Source organism: Carcharodon carcharias, chromosome 1 (assembly GCF_017639515.1).
Source record: "Carcharodon carcharias isolate sCarCar2 chromosome 1, sCarCar2.pri, whole genome shotgun sequence".
In the NCBI taxonomy this organism is placed as follows: domain Eukaryota; kingdom Metazoa; phylum Chordata; class Chondrichthyes; order Lamniformes; family Lamnidae; genus Carcharodon; species Carcharodon carcharias.
In genome coordinates this window covers 139,423,647-139,437,654 of record NC_054467.1, presented here as the reverse complement: position 1 = coordinate 139,437,654, position 14,008 = coordinate 139,423,647, and the positions used below count along the sequence as shown (strand labels likewise).

Below are 14,008 nucleotides of genomic sequence, written 5' to 3'. Positions count from 1 at the left end.
TTCAATGCCTTCCCAAACAAACCTTCGTCATTTTGGCCGGTCACAAGTTAAGGACTCCCATGAGTTGGCAGGAATGTTTGACCTCTTCAAAGATGCTTTGAGGATAGCCCTAAAACGTTTCCACTGTCCTCCTGGGAGTCTCCTGCAGTAACCGAGTTCCGAGTAGAAGAGTTGCTTCAGAGGTTTAGTGTAGGCGTACGAACCACATGTCCTACCCAGCAGAGCTGGTTTTGAGAGATTAGCACCTTGATGTTGGGCACGTTGGCTTGGGAGAGGATGCTGCTGTTGGACCACTTTCTTGCCACCAGATTTGGAGGATCTTGCAAAGGCACTGCTGGTGGTACTTCTCCAGTGCTTTGAAGTGCCTGCTGTAGAGGAGATTAAAGAGATGGGGAGGGCAAGTCCGTGGAAGGATTTGAAAACGGATGAGAATTTTAATATCAAGACCTTGCTTGACCAGGAGCTAAAGTAGGTCAGCGAGCACAGAAGTGCTAGGGGAATAGGACTTGCTGTGAGTTATGACACGGGCAACAGAGTTTTGGATGACCTCAAGTTTACAGATGGTAGAATGTGGGAGACCAGCCAGGAGTGCATTGGAATAGTTGAGTCTAGAGGTAACAAAGGCATGAATTAGAGTTTCAGCAGCAGATGGACTGAGATGAGTGGGGGTAGGGGGCAGGGTTGGGGGAAGTCGAGAGGTGTTATGGAGATGGAAATAGACAGTCCTAGAGATAGCACAAACATGAGGGTGGAAGCTCATCTTAAGATCAAATGTAACACCAAGGTTGTGAACAGACTGATAAAAGCGAAATACTGCAGATGCTGGAAATCTGAAATAAAAACAGAAAATGCTGGAAAAACTCAGCAGGTTTGGCAGCATCTGTGGAGCGAGAAACAAAGTTAATGTTGCGAGTTCATATGACTCATCCTGTTTTTATTGTGAACAGATTGACTTCACCTTAGCCTGTTGCCAGGGTGAGGGATGGAGTCGTATCTAGCTTATCACAGGGAACAGTCTGAGGATAAGGGGCCAATCACTTAAGAGCACAATAAGGAGAAATTACTTCATTCAAAGCGCTGTGAATCTTTCGAACTCTCTACCCCAGAGGGTTGTGAATGGCAGAGCAGGTTCAATGGGCTACTCCTGCTCATATATCTTGTGTTTTTTTTTTGATATTGTGTAGGGAACAGCATTTGGAGTGGGGACTAAAACAATGGCTCCAATCTTCACATTATTTAATTGCAGTAAATTTCTGCTCATCCATACCAGATATTGGATAAGCAGTCTGATAATTTAGCAACAGTGGAGGAGTTGAGAGAGGTGGTGGTAAGGTAGAACTGGGCGTCATCAGCGTACATTGAAATCTTACGCTATGCCTTTGGACGATATCACCAAGAGGCAGCATGTAAATGAGAAATAGGAGGAGGTCAAGGTTCTTGAGGGACATCAGAGCTAACAGTGTGGGAGCAGGAAGAGAAGCCATTGCAAGTGAATCTCCGGCTACATTTAGATAGATGAGAATGGAACCTCATTTCAGTAAAAGAAAAGGGAAGTTGGTCCTCACACAAGTTGTGCACATGAGCCCATCAGTCTCACCACTCCGGCTTGGAAGCGGTGGCAGAGGTGGTCAGTGCCAGTGTTGCACACAAGAGGTTGGCCATCCAGTGCAGATAGAAGATGAATGATCTCATCTGTGCAGCCAGGGTATGGCAACCATCTCATCACTCTAAAGTCACACACTCACAAGGCCATCACACGGGCATCTCGCTCACTGCCAGCTCAAGGGGCATCACCGCTCATTCTCTCACACACACACACACACACACACACACACACACACACACACACACACACACACACACACACACACACACACACGTCCATTTGGCCTCATCTCCTCTGGACACTACCTCCTCAGCCCTCCCCATCCTGAGGCCACCTGCACAGGTAAACCTATGCCCCCATACCCCTGGCATATCCCCCTCCTCCAGTTCAGCTCTTGTCCTGCAGCCTCTCCCTTTGCCTGAGGCCACTTCTCCCCCTTCCCCAAGCAAGACCTTGCCCTGCACCATTGGAAAGCCACCACCACCTTACAGCTGGTCTGGTAGGTAGACCCCCCCAAAAATGATGTGGTGCTGCCTGCAAAGCCTGGCACTGATGGCCCAGAGTGAAGTGCAGCTTGCCAGGCACATGTCGCTTATGTACAGTTGTAAAATACATTGGTGTGCAATCATGCCAATGTGCTCAGATGATCCAGCATGGGGGAATGATTCCAGCAAGCTGGGCTTATAATGAGATGCTAAAGTATTGAAATTAGGTTGCCGACGTGCGATGGTGGGAAACATGGCCTGCCATTGACGGGTGGAGTGGACAATTGCAAACTGGCTTCACGATGGCGTGAAATTGATTTTTGGTCTTCTCGCCATATTGTTCCCCCCTTGCCAGCCCCGCAGACCTACCATGATGCCCAATGCCAACAGATCCAGAAAATTCCGGCCTTGATTAATTTATAAGGCACAGAAAACATCTGCATTCTTGAAAAGAAGGGGGAATGAAGCAGATAGGAATGGAAGCAAAAACCTGGCAAAGCAGAGCAGGTTCTACCGAGCAGGAGTCTGTAGGAGAAAAGAATACCAAGCGTGTAAACCAGGTCATCAGTGAAGTCTTCCAAAGGAGAGTCGTTACCCCAGGTACTAACCCACTCTCTCCCCAACACCCCCAAATTCCCCCCAACCAGTTCTGGAAAGACCAACAAACTCATCCCACATTGCCAGTACTCACTTACTGCCAATGAGAAAGTGAGAGTTATAATTAAGGTCTGAGTTTATTAAAGTGAACATTAAGGCAGGAGGTCTACAAGTGGGGGGCCCTCTACAAGGTCTAAAAGGAATAAGTGTTTTCCTTGAGCTTGACTGGAACTGTGTAACAGGCCAAAGACGAAGAGGGCAGAGTGTGAGCGGCAGAGGGAAGTGATAAGGAGCTTGGAGTCACACTTGGAGATAGAATGGTGGTGTTGGCTGAGTGGTCACCTAAATTGCATTTGTTCTCCTCAGTGTAGAGGAGACTACACTGTAAGCAGTGAACATGATTTACTAGCTGTACCCAGAAGGTGTGTAGTGCACCTGGACAGTGGAGTGGGAGGAGATGAATGGACTAGAGTTGTATTTCCTGCAGAAAGAGTTTTGCAGAGGAGAAGATAGCTCTGATGATAGGATCATTCTGGAGTTCATGGAAATGATTAATAATGATTTGCTGAATGATGGGTCTAGTGGGATGAAAGGTCAGACAATTTGGGGGAATTGGGGGGTGATGGATGAAGCTTGGGAGATTGAACAGATCGAGTCGAGGTGGCCATGGTGCAGGGGAATCCTCAGCTATGGAAGCAAATTTTCCAGGTGCCCTCAGCAAAGCAGATGTGACAGAGAAAAACTGGGAGAAATTCCTACAGGAAGGAGGATGGCAAAAAAGTATATTCCAGGTAGCAATTTCCCAAATGCAATTAGGGATAGGCAATAAATGCTGGCCTAGCCAGCGACGCCTACATCCCATGAATGAATTTTTAAAAAGCTGTGGAATTAGTGGACTTTTAAAATCAATATCAACAGAAAGTCCCTGCCCAGTGACAGAGAAAAAGAAGTGTAGGAAAGAAAAGAGTCATAAATGAATCACATCGAGGTAAGGGAGGGTTAGGAGTTTGAGGCAAAGACAATGAACTCTCCGGATCAGAGTAAAAGCAGAAAACCACATTGACACAGTGATCAATGTAAGAAATAAATAGGGCCCTGAGTAGGATTGGACCAGGATTCAGAATATCCTACAAATCATAGAACACAAGTGGAACAACTGTGGGTTCCCATAGAGATATCTTTCATCTAGAGGATGTTAGTGTTGTTAAAGGAAAAGAAATTTAAGATCAGAAAAAGTACAGCCAGGTAGAGCGGTGTGACTGGTTGAGCTGCAGTTTGAGGACTGAAGCAGAGATCGCTCAGGCTATTCTGCTGGGAACTGCTAGAACCTGAGTTGTCACACTGCTTGTTCTTCAGCCGGTCTGGGTGAGCCAAAATTTCCTTCAATTAATTATTGGGAATCTTAAATCCATTGTTTTTGGATCAAGCTCCAAGCTCTGTTCCCTAGCCACCAATTCCAACTTCCTCCCTGGACATTGTCTAAGACTGTACCAGACTGTTCGCAAACTAGGCAACCTACCTGAACCCAAACTGAGTTTCCAACCCCATATCCTCTCCATCACAAAGACCACCGGCTTCCATCTCCATAACATCGCCCAGATATTGCTGAAACCCTCATTGAGGCGGTGGCATAGCGGTATTGTCGCTGGATTGGTAATCCAGAGACCCAGGGTATTGTTCTGGGGACCTGGGTTTGAATCCCACCACGGCAGATGGTGGAATTTGAATTCAATATAAAAAAAATTATTGAATTAAAAGTCTAACGATGACCATGAAACTATTGCCAAATGTCATAAAAAACCATCTCCTTAAGGGAAGGAAATCTGCCGACCTTATCTGGTCTGGGCCTACATGTGACTCCAGACCCACAGCAATGTGGTTGACTCTTAAATGCCCTCTTAGCATTTAGGGATGGGCAATAAATGCTGGCCAAGCTAGCGATGCCCACATCACAAGAAGGAATCAAAAAATATATATATACCTCCAGACTGAACTATACAATGCCCTCCTGGCTGGATGTCCATCTTACAGGTTCCATAAATTTAAGCTCACCAAAAACTAATCTGCCCTCCAAGAGCTTTGAATCACTTTAATTCCAGCCTCCTGTACATCCCCCACTTCCTTCACTTTACTATTCAAGACTGTGCCTTCAGCTGTGTAGGCCCTAAGCTGTAGAATTCCCTCCCTAAATCATTCCTCCTATCCACTTAACTCTTGTCCTTTAAGGCACTCCTTTAAATCTAATTCTGTGACAAATTAAATCTTTGCTCACCTGTCCCAATGTTTCCTTCTATGGCTCAGTGTCAACTTTTTGCCTAACTACACTCCTGTGAAGTGCTTTGGAACATTTAAAGGTGCTATATAAAATGGAAGCTGTTGTTACTGAGAAAAGGAAAATATTTTACTGTACTCTACCAGGTGTTAATTCTTTCTAGTTGTTTCCCTGAGGGAGAGTAATAAAGTACCACATGTGGTTAAAGCATGCCCATTGCTTCTGTGTAAAACATTGCTGCCATGTCCACTAGTCAGAACAAGGTGTTCCACCAATGGCAGAGAGAATGAGGCTCAGAGCCACAAATCTAATCTTTTCATTTCTATTATTGGAGCTATTTGGTCATGTGGTTGTATAGGCGCAGAAAAATTTCGCCAATTTGCTCTCCATGTTGCCCTTGGGCCGGGGTGAGAAGTTTAAATCCTGTGCTTGTTTTTGTCAATAAATGCAGACAAGTAGATGCTATCTGGAAAGCTCTGATTGTTGGCATGCCTGCTATGTTAAATATGGAAACATACAGGAGTCATAATGACTGGTGTCTTGACTGTGCTGGTCAATCACAGACAACTATAAAATGACTACTGATCTCTTCTTCAATCTCTAACTGTTCTGCGACTCTTATCAACAGTACTAATGACTATTAGGATGCATTTCAAGGGCAACTGAAAATAAGTCAAAACTGGTTATTTTAACCCTGTGTAACCTCATCACAAAGGCCATATTGTAAATACCTCAATATCTTGGGATTTCCCAATTTCACCTTCAAAATGGCATTGGTAAAAAGGGAATGTTCAGGAGAAGGACAAGACAAATTCTGGAAATTGAAACGTTGCTTTAAGAGGAGATACTGATAGACTGGATTTGCTTTCATTTAAAAATTAAGTTTCAGAGGAGTCATGATTCCTTAAAATTCTGAACAGGACAGATGTGGAAGTAAGCATATTATTTTGTTGAAACTCTACTGATAGAACTAGAAAAGACAAGTACACTAGACCAGAGATGTGCAAATTTTGTTTCCAATGAAGAAGCAAATATTTGCATTAAGCTCCCAGCAAAAACAATTCAGGTGATGTCAATTAATTGTTTTAAAGAGGAGCTAGTGAGGTGTTGAATGACTCAGCTATTTAAGTCAGTGAGTATTTGAGGCATGCAAACAAGGGAAGTGATAGATTCTGTCAGTGCTTGGTCAGTGCTGAGCTGTGCTCCTCAAATTGCCTCAGTATCCCTGGTTTGGGAAGGGAAATATTGGCCAAGGTTCCATTCCCTGACCATTAACTAGACGTTCTCCAAGAGCCTGAGTGAAGACATCAGGTGAGGACAGGATCAGTCTTGCCCCTGATGCCTCTGCAGTTAAATAGCTAGCCAACATTGTCCAAGTTCACACCTGGAGTATGGCCAGAGGCTCTCTGATGGCCATAGGACTGTAATGCAACATAGAATCAAAACCTTTAGTAGAGGAGAAGGGAAAGAGAAACATTCCATCGCAAAAAGAGGACACAATCATTAGAACAAGGCTGGGCAAACACCAAGAAATATAGAATATTATTACAAAATAGTTATTGTAAAGTATAGTTATAGATTATTTTATGGAATACTTGTTGAGACTAAAGAAGTGTCACTATGGAATGCTACCAGTGAGAATTTGGTAATGTAAACTGATGGTCTGTGTCTTCAATTAATTTGGGTTCAGATAGAAATTTTGAGCTGTTTGAACTTCTTGGAATTTTACCTGTTGCCAGTTAGCTGCCTTAGGAGATCAAATAGATTGGGGCATGGAGGAGAAGGTGGTCTGTCACATTACAGACTGTATCTGACCTTTGCCTGCAGTATGTTTTCTTATTTTTTTTTCTCAAACAACCGTGACAATACCATACCTATATTAATATAAAAGCTAAATACTGCGGAAGCTGGAAATGTGAAATAAAAGCAGAAAATGTTGGAAATGCTCAGCAGGACAGGTAGTTGGAGAAAGAAACAGAGTTAATGGCCAGAATTTTCCCGTCAGTGATTTGGGGGCGAGGCCCACTCGCCGATGGGAAAATGACATGGGATGATGTCGGGAGAAACCCCTGACGTCATCCCGGTCCATTTAAATTTTAGGAAGGAGGGCAGACAGTGAAATCAATTGAGGCCGTTGACAGGATCATTAAGCTCATTGAAAGACCTGGCCGTCCAACCTTAAGGCTGGTGGGCAGGCCAGGAGCCCCAGCGGGCTTCTGAAAAAAGATAAAACCTCATCCACTTGCGGGATGAGGTTTCATCTCAGTTTTTAAAAAGTTTATTTAAAGTTTCACTCATATTTATTAACATGTCCCATCTCGTATGACAGTGTCACATGAGGGGGACATGTTAATAATGTTTTTCATTCTCCATTTTTAAAGTTTATTAAACATTCAGCGCTCTCCCTGAGACAGCACTTAGGGAGCATGCTTTCACATGCATGCACAAAAGAGCGCACTTTGACAGTTGGGGAATCCCACTCAAAATGGCAGCCGGCCCTATTTCGGCGGCGGAGTTCAGCTGCCCGCCTGCTGCCGAGCCGCCCACCCATCAAGGTCAAAATTCTGGCCAATGTTTCAGGCTGATGAGCTTTCATCTGAGCAGAGCTTGATTGGAGGAAGTCTGGAAGGCAGTGGGATCTCCACCTCACACCCTCCACCCGATTACATATCATCTTTAGGAGGACATTAAATTCCACCCATTAACTCTGTTTCTCTCTCCACAGTTGCAGCCTGACTATATCTGTCTGTTGAGTATGCCGGCATAAGTCCTGAATACATATTATCATGCTGGGAGCATTTGTAGTTCCCCAAGATTCACTGAGAATGGATTCTTATGCAGACAACAGAATATTGGACTTTAGGCCTCTGAAGAGGTTCTATAGTTGGAGAACGCAATACAACTGCTTTGTGCATTGCACAGTACAAGCAAACAGTACACCCTGGTTGTGCTTTTAACCAAGTTTGAAGTCTTATTACTCACTGATGTACTGCTCTGATTTGATTTTCCTAAGTTAGTATCAGAACTGCCTGACCACATCTCTCTGTAACTGTAGAAAATTGCCTGTCTGAAATTAGCTCGAAGATGTGAGCCTGGATTTGATCTCCAGGCATGAGTGTGTCTTGCAGGGGACAGAGGCAGGCTGGAAACGACCATGGCAGCATTGGCATGAGGCCCTAGTTACCTTAACCCCTGGCATCATTACCATGCATGAATTTGGTCCTAGTGACTGACCTCCATATTAACCAGTCGTTATGGACCAGCTTATAATTGGACATGTAGTCTCATGCTGAAAATTATGGATACTGGCTATAAGTTTTTTCAGTCTGAAGCCTTGATTAAAATGCTAACTTTAGCAAATTTAAAACCATTTCTGACAGCCCATCGTGGTATCAATTGCATTTTAATGATTGAAAAGAACTGCCTATCGTGTCAACAAGAAATACACTACTGCAGATGCTGGAAATCTAAAACAAAAACAAAATGCTGAAAACATTTTGCACACCAGGCTGCATTTGTGGAGACAACTACCCAGTTATTGTTTTGGGTGCAGCTACTTCATCAGAGTTTAAAACAAAACTGAACAAAGGGCTAAAGGAAAACATAGAGGCAAAATTCTATTTCAGTTCCTATGCCAGTGCTTTTTCTCTCTTCCCTCCCTTTTCATCTCTTGTTTTTAGATTTTTCCTATCTTTTTACCCTTTTTCTTTATCTATCCCTTCGCATTTGTTTCTACCTTCACAGCTGACCTGTGAATGCACGTGTGAGTGCTGCAATCAAGATATCCTTTCACCTTCTCTTGTTAAAGAGTGAGAGAAATGTGACAGAGCCCATAGACCTGTAAACAATGTGGGATAGTTCCATCTGGCCAAGACCCAGCCTTGTAGAGCTAGCAGGCATCCAAAAACAGAGGCCCAAGGATCACTAGAAATTGGTCCTTTGGCCTCATTAACATATTATAGGCAAGTTTGAGACAAGCATTTAGCAAAGCATTCCTGGGATGTGATCTAATTATAAGTTATCTTATCGACTTCCATTGTAGTAGCACATTGGTTTGTGGGATGCCGAAGCGTTTGAGTTAGTGTGTAAATTGGATTTGTTTGATGAATACAACAGTAAATCTACAGAGGCCATCATGAAATAATACAAAATGTGATGCCTTTTATCATAAGTAGAAAATGTCGTGCAACATGCCAGTGATTTTACAACAACAAAAACAAAAAGTGCTGGAGAAACTCAGCAAGTCTGACAGCATCTGTGGAGATAAAGACAGTTAACATTTCAAGTCTGTACAACTCTTCTTTCTCTCCACAGATGCTGTCAGACCTGCTGAGTTTTTCCAGCACTTTTTGTTTTTGTTTCAGATTTCCAGCAACCGCAGTATTTTGCCTTTATCTCAGTGATTTTACAATATGCTCCAGATTGGGCAAGGTACCTTGCATCCTCGGCTTAGCTTTCAACTCAAAAATTATATTTCAGGCAATCTGTGGAAACATAAGAATGAGATGGGATGAGATAAAGTCATTTAATCCATTGACATTGATCCTAACCCTAATTCTCTTGTTTGAGTGTCAACCATGCCTCAGTTGGTAACACACTTGCCTCTAAATCACAAGATTCTGGGTTCAAGTCCCACTCCAGGGCTCAAGCACAAAAATCAAGGCTGACACTCAGTGCAGTACTGAACAAGCATTGCATTTTTGGAGGTGCTGTGTTTCAGATGAGAAGTTAACTAAGGTTCTGGCCAGGATTTTCCGTCCACGTTGGCGTCATGGCGGGCGTGAGTGGACAATATGGTGGGAAGGCCAAAAATCAGTTTCACAACGTCATAAAACCAGTTTGCGATCGTCCACTCCATCTGTTAATGGCGGGTTACATTTCCCGCAGCCAGATGTTGGGATTATCATTTTAATACATCTGCATATAATTATAATCCCTGCCCACCAGAATCATCCCTCCTGCTGGATCATCCAGGCACATTAGCAGACTAATATGTTTCACAACTGTACATAAACACAATCAGGATTGTTTAGTAAGTGTTGTTCAATCACGGAATCACATCTAATGTTGGTCACTATGTCTTGAGTTTTGCAAGCATGGGCTGGTTGGGTACAGTCAGTACATTGCCTGTTGCAAACGGTGAAAGGGACTTGCTGTTTGATATGATCTGTCAGTCTTTGGGGCATATGGCCTACATACCAAGCATCACATCGGCACTGAAATTCATATACCAGTTTACTCATTTGTGTGATAGGCAGAATATCTGTTTGGCTTGATGGCAGCATCCTGTTAGTGGCAAATGTGCCACTGTGTTGCCACTGCTTAGTAGCAGTGTGAAACAGACAGCTTCACTTGTTCCTCAAGATACCTTACCCTTCCAGGATATTCTAAGATAGACTGGGCACTTTTCAGGAAGTGGCAGCCTTAAGCCTGTTCATGAGTTTGCACCATATACAGCGAGCAATGACCTGATCAGAGGAGCCATTATCCTGCAGGATGGCTTTGATGCGCTCTATTTCAGCATCAAGCTGGCATGGTCAGCAAATGGCTGTGGCCCTTTGTGGTTGCTGATGAGGCCAATCTTATAGCTTGTGGAACTATCAATTATTGTTCCCTTTACAATCTTGTGAATTGTCCTTTCGAATGCAAGATGAAAAGTTACAACAGCTTTTTTTTTAGCAATACTTAAGATTCTATGATTTCATATTTGCTTGATTGCAATCCCGAAGAACCTAAAGTGCTTACTGATTCTTTTATAACAATATGCAATGCTCCACTTATTTCCTCCTTGAGCTTTTTGAATGATGTGGCCATGGAGATTTACTGGTTATCAGTCCCTTTAACCTACATATTCTTCTATCTTATTGAATTGGAAATCCTTTAGCCGTTTCACTGTACTACAGAAGTTAGATAGTAAGCTAGGCTTATCCTCTTTAGTTAATATTTATAGAAAATATTCATTAATTATTTTGAGGTATTTCTTCTTCAGAGTTTGCACCAGTTTGATTCTTTAGAGATCTGACATCCTTTCCAGTTATTCTTTACTATTATGGCACTGAATGAAATATTTTAGTATTGTATTTAACATATTTCACTAAAATCATCTGAAGGACTCTCTTATGCACATGTAATACCTATATTAACCTGTTAACATTTTCTTACACTGCTCCCAAATTGCTCCCTCCTTTTGCCCAGCAGGGTTTGCATTGATTGTTTTTCTTTCTTATTTCCATTTTAATTGCTTTCAACAACCAACTGTGTTTTGAATGACCACCCCCAACATTTCTTTGACTCTAATAAAAACAAAAAAACTGACGCTGCCAGACCTGCTGAGTTTGTCCAGGTAATTCTGTTTTTGTTTTTGATTTCTTTGACTCTACCACGCTGTCTGGACGATTATTCCAAACTTTTATCACTCTTACTAAAAGAGTTCTTCCTAATAATCTGTTTTAACTTTACTTTTCACTAATTTAAATTTCTGTCCTCTTGTTCTGTTTTCCTTGTTTACTAATATATTATATCAAATATATTATATTCTGAGTTTACCTTATTTATAAATTTAATACTCTACATTCTGATGTGAGGCTTCCTCCTGTGTTAACCATCTTCTTTCTATACTGTATTGCATTTAAACTTTAACCTTTCCAGGTAGCTCACCCTCTATGTGTGAATTGGTGCTAGTTTAGACAATCCAGACTTTGGGGCCTGGCTTCACAACTCTAATGATTTACATAAATGTGAGTATAACCTGGTGGTGGACTTCTGACTTAATTTTTTTTCTCCTTCCTCCCTTCCCCTGGGCTGTTCCACTTGACTAGCCTCCTGAATTTGAATGCTGAGCCCATGTTTCTCTCAGTAAAAAACATGATAACAGATAGAAAGTAATTAAAACTTTGCAAACTGTTTGAAGATTTTTTTTGCTACATGATATAAACCTCTAATCGTGGCCCTTTTTCCACACCTCAGCAATAAATTTTCTTTACATGGCAATAATCAATGTGGCCAAAGGCTAATATGATAGTGCCTCCCCTTTTCTACATTAGGTAAACAGACTAGCACTATAGTACCTTAGTTGCCAGTGCTGACTGATAAAGGTTCCAGTGTATACTCTTGAAGAGGGTGAAACAGCTTGCACAGATTTCTCAGTGCCTAGCAGTCTGGCCTTCACAGGTAGGAACTTTCCATTTATTGTGCTTTTAAATAAAAATTTCATTGTTGTGACCGCTGCATGTCATTAATTCAAATGCTCAGTTTCACAGATGTAATATGGCCCTTACGTTTTGTTGCACCACACCGCAGGTCATTTGAATTGAAGAAAGTTACTTTGATTTCATTATGTGAGAATCCATAGAATAAATATTACAATCCAATATGAGCAAAAAAGATTAGTACCATTGTGTGGTTTGTGTTGAAATTCTGTTTTAATGCTGAAGAAAGAGATTCCAGTCAATGTGACTGGAATAAATCCCTACCCTCTGGCAAAATGTCACCTTTAAGTGCTTACAAAAGTATAATTTCTGTGATAAAATTTAGTCCTGTTTCTGTGTGGTACAGGGGTTAAAACATTCAACTCATTAACAACCATCAGGTCAACAAACCAGTTGTGGAACTGAAAATCAACTCAAAGTAACTTCACTGCATTTTGTCTCAATTTTCACTGCAGCGCCTAATCTTCACTTATTATAACTTTGTTCCTCCTGACAAAACCTTTGTCAATATCATAGGTATATTTGCTATATACTCACAAGAATCATTTACTCTGGTTAATGTGCAAACAGCGATTTCATTTGCCAAGTAAAAAATTTAATGTGAAGAAAATTTTATTGCTTTTGCTTTCCTTTGTTGAAAAGTGAATAATGTTCAAAAACAATCTCCAGTGCTTGTGTATTAAATTGATAAGACCTTATGCAAAAAGAAAATATTCAAAATTTACTTCCAGCTAATGTGGGACTTGGTACATTTTACACTATAAGTGCTGAAATTTATCTGTGTGAGCTAAATCAGGGCACCATATGCTTGACCAATTGTATATAACAGTTGTGGTTCTTCCATGTTGATTTTTTTTAAAGTTCACACACTTGGCCAGGATCGACGATAAAATCTGGCCCATTCAAATGTAATATTTAGTATATTTACACTCATATGTTTAGGTTGATTTCTAGGTTTAATTTTCCACGAATACTTTGCAGTTTTTTTTAAATGGCGCTGTGGCTCGCAGTGCTCTGTTAGCAGGCACCGTGCTTGTTTTTTTCCTCTTTCCCCTCTGAGTGTCTCTCTTTGTGCACCTTGTACTCGGTGGAGCTGTTTGCTCTGAGGGTGGGACAGGAGAGTTGTTTTGTGTCTGGTGAAACATTAACTAAAAGCAATCAGCCATGAGTCTGAAGGGCATTCCATTGCCGTGCTGGGTTGTGAAAGGAGAATACACCTTGCTGAAGGTAGAGATTTTACTGTACTTCCAATGCCTACTTCCATTATGTGTTTGTCCTAAAATCTGCAACTTTTAAAATTAGTTTTTGTAAAAACTAAAGCAGTGTTGTATAAGGAAGAAAGAAGATCACTTAAAAGTTATGTTGAATTGTGTATAATTAAGTTGATCATATTCTTCAATAAGTACAATGATTAGTTGACATTCTTCCCAATATATGCTTCCATATGATTAAATATTCCTGTTGAATATTTAGCAGACAAATTTGATAAATTATCTTTGAAGCATTAACAGTTTACTCCTGTTTCACACCTTTGGTGAGTGTGACTTTTCCCTTAGACAGTATTAATGCTATTGTACAATGCTTGGGGAATGTGGAGCTGAGGCTCCTACCAACTTAAACAGTTCTGTTTTTTTTTAATTTTTTTTCAAGTTTTTTGCTCCTTTCCACTTCTTGAAGGTGCAAATTCACAGTGGTGTAAGGTTCCATAGCCCCCAGCAGCACCATAGTACCTCATCCAAATAGCACTTCTCAATCTCTGAGCTTCAGTGGGGTCAGCAGGTTATTTGACCGTGAGGCATTATGGACAAGCCCAATCCATTCTTACCCAATTGTCTACACT

General features: G+C 41.6%; 1 protein-coding gene across 6 annotated transcripts in view; it reads left to right on the top strand.

Annotated features, from left to right (window-relative positions):
* rbm47 (RNA binding motif protein 47) overlaps positions 1–14,008 on the top strand; it is a 261,052-nt gene that overhangs the window by 151,257 nt on the left and 95,787 nt on the right. For 2 of the 6 annotated variants that reach the window (XM_041189234.1, XM_041189260.1), the window contains one exon: positions 12,004–12,130. The exons of the other annotated variants lie outside the window; for them this stretch is intronic. The gene's annotated coding sequence lies outside the window, so the exon portion shown is untranslated. The remainder of the gene's footprint in view (positions 1–12,003; positions 12,131–14,008) is intronic. 6 annotated transcript variants of the gene reach the window in all.